Raw genomic sequence first — 3,359 nt, 5'->3', positions numbered from 1 at the left:
AATTGGGAGGCCAAAAATTAGTCATAGCAATTAGTTCTTCCATAACCGTGGTTTGACATGAAGTTTTGTCACAAACCATGACTAAGATGGAGGTTCTTGGCATGAACCAAAGGATAATGGCGGGCTCTAGTCAATTTTAGCAGGTCGTGGTTCAATTTTGGCCCAAAAATGAAGAGAGATGGATAAAATGCAGGTAACTTGGGTTGAGGTTGAGTTTAGTGGGGGTTACTTTTGAGAGGGAAGGGTTTGCTTTTTAGACAGTCTTTCTCTCTCCAGCTTCAAGCTTCCTTCAACCTCCATAGCCAAAACCTCCATCCTCTCTCTCTCCCATGAGTTCTACTGCTAGAATGGACCACCATTTGATCACATAGGACTTTCGTATGAACTATTGCAATCTGTGTCTGTAGTATATGCCGAAGCATAATGGTGATTTGAAGAGCTTATTGAGCTCTTAGGCAACCATTGGAGATTTGTTGTACTGTTATGGTGCCGCAAACAAAGGCAGGGAAAATCAAGGAACTAACACATACCTCTTCTTCTGGGAGCGATTTGACTCGTGGCTGTTTTGCTTATGCAATGGAATATTTGGTGCTGAAGGCTTCGATTGATACTTTTGTCCACAGGCAATCCCTGTTGCTCCATTCAGCAGTAGCAGGAAGAAGAAGAAGGACGAATTAATCTGTGATTTGTCCTGTGCCAAGACACAATGACAACCTCCAAGTGCCTCTCCGAATGTAAGAGCTCTGTGTTTCAAAAGAATGTCCTCAAGAGAGGAGCCGTTCTGGAATCTGTCGCTACCAAGAAAGGTAGCCAGTACCCTGTCGGTTCCATTATGCTTAGCTTCTTCATCTTCGTGGTTATTGGATCAGCTTTACTGTAGATTATTAGAACTGCTTCAAGTGGTGGGATGGCATAAACTTCACTCTTTTGCTTCATTCTAATGAGAAAAAGAAACAACATGAGGTTGAATCTGTGTCAAAGCATATTGAGATACACATTTGTGAGCCTCGCGCTCCATTTTCACCAGATCTTGGGTGAAAATTTAGAGGTCCTACCAGGATGCCACTAAAGGGACCTCGTTTGATACCATGTGATCAATGGAGGCCTTGGCATGGGCAACATTGCTAGATTCATGCATGAATCTCACAACCCTGAGGGTAATTTTTGGTACACTTATTCATGCTTGGAGCATTAGAAGAAAGTTGCCATAGCTGCAAGTGAGGCTAGAGCTGTGGGCTAAGAAGGCTACTATGGAGAGGGCCAATGTAGAGGTTCAATGCTGTTTGTGGCTAGCTTAATGCAATTTTGGATAAGATCAAGAATCTGGTCTTTGTTGAGGACATCTTCTTCAGCAGGCTGCAGCTTGGAATTCTGTGTTTCAAGGCCAACAAAGTCGTGAGGAAGAGGAGGGATGATATTCTCAGATTCCCTCAAATCACGTACGGGAGTGGAGGCATCTTGAAAACCTTATTTCATGACAGTCATTTATAGTAGATATTCTTAGATTTTCTCATCTTGATCATGGGGCTTTTGGCCTTTGATGCTTCCTAAAGGTTCCTCATATCTATAACAAGCAAAACAGAAGTGTGATTTATGTAGTAGATTTCATGGACAAATGTATCTTTCTCTAGGGTACTGCTTGAGAATATGGCATGCATGCGTGTCAACTTCATAACAAGGAAAAGCCTTGCATTCAAAAGGAGTTTGTAATTCACTGCTACCCACATCAAAAGCCTTGCCTATCACTGTTATCTTTAGAAATATTCAGCTTTAATTCATCTAATGCACAAATTGCATTTTCATGCTTTTCTCCTAACTAGAAAAGAATTTGCTAGAATTGAAGAGTTGTGGTGGATTGAAATGTCAGTACAGCTCTAGTTGAGTTACTAGAAGTTGTGTTAGAGAGTAAAGAAGAGCCACTGGTGTTCACCAAAGTTGTTGAGGAGCTCAAAAAGTTTCCATAGCTAGCTGCTACTACTATGAAGGCAAAGGGCAAACCCTGAATTTGTACCAGAAGCAGAATCAAACCAAAATTGCTAAAGGAAGCTGAAAGTGAGGCAGGAGAAGATGTTCCGGTAAAAGGGAAAAATAGAACTAGAATGAATATTTCCAGAAGCTGACTCTGAAAGAGTGGAGATAGCATTCAGAGATGAAACATTTTTAGACAAGCTAGAAGTGCAACCTCTAGTATTAGCAGATTGAGTATCCAATGCCTGAATTTTTGGGATGCCCCCCGTTATGTGGTGCCACTGTATGCATATTTGACCATTGAAAATCCATATGCAAGCTGAATTTTTGGAAATAGGCAAATCTGAGAGGTGGATTATGCAAACAAATGTTTGATAAAGAATACAAGGTTTGTTAAGCAATTGAGTACATTGCTTTGCTGAATATATATACTTCAGTCACACAATTGGTTGATGAATCTACAAGGGATTATTTCCCCTGCTTTGGCTACTTGCATCTGAAAATGAATAGCATTGAGCCACCATTTTTTCTATGCATTTGGAGCAGCTATGCAAGAACAAGTACACTATGCAAACCAACAGCATGCTTATCATGAAGATTGTGAAGATTGGGCTTCTTCTTGCTCATAAAAGGTTATGGACAATTTGGTCTTCAAAAGCTTATGAAGATTCAACAATTTTCTCAATTTTAAAGTTCTCTTATGAATTTTGGAATGGTCTACTAATCCTCTTCAAGGAGGTCCTTGAGATGCGTAGCAATCAACATTTGAAGATTCTTCATCAACATTGAAGAGAATCAGTTATCTCTTGAAGATTGAAGAGATTGGACAGCACATGCATTGCCTAGAGCATTAATTTTGGGAATTCTTCTTCAAATCTTGGGTCCATTCATACTTGTGGAAGGCTCAGAAACACTGCTCTTGAAGATTTAACAAAGTCTTGTGCTATTTGATTCCTCTTTATCAAGCTACCTTTTATGAAAGACCAATGGAGCTTTTTCAATGTATGGCAATGGTGTATGCTTTGTGGCAAGAAGGATGGGGATATTGGATTTAGTACCAAGTTGTACTCTCCAATGGGCATGTGTAATGCAGGGGGAAAATGCAATAAATATATAATGCAATCTATTTCAGCCCTACACTTAGAAGGGTTTGTACTTTGGAGTATGTAGTGGTATTGATAGGACATACATGTTCATTGGCATTCTTATGGTCACCTACAAGTAATATTTTCTTCAATTTTGGATTTGTACAGGTTATTTTAACTTACCATAGTAACCTACAACTCTTCCCTATTCTCTTGAGTGCTTTGGTATTGGGTATTGGTTCAAATTTGGATGAGAAGTACCAAAAACACTCAAACAGGGCAAAACAAGGTGCTGTCTACTGTAGA

General features: G+C 39.8%; 1 pseudogene; it reads left to right on the top strand.

Annotated features, from left to right (window-relative positions):
- The first annotated feature begins 706 nt into the window (after nucleotides 1-706).
- Nucleotides 707-916, top strand: LOC148019593 (uncharacterized; annotated as a pseudogene).
- Nucleotides 917-3,359: the final 2,443 nt, after the last annotated feature.

The sequence above is a fragment of the Lygodium microphyllum genome, chromosome 19 (genome assembly GCF_053477565.2).
Source record: "Lygodium microphyllum isolate KBCC chromosome 19, Lygodium_microphyllum_v1.1.10, whole genome shotgun sequence".
Taxonomy (NCBI): domain Eukaryota; kingdom Viridiplantae; phylum Streptophyta; class Polypodiopsida; order Schizaeales; family Lygodiaceae; genus Lygodium; species Lygodium microphyllum.
Note: the sequence above shows the minus strand (reverse complement) of the source record. Positions and strands in the feature narration are given on the sequence as shown.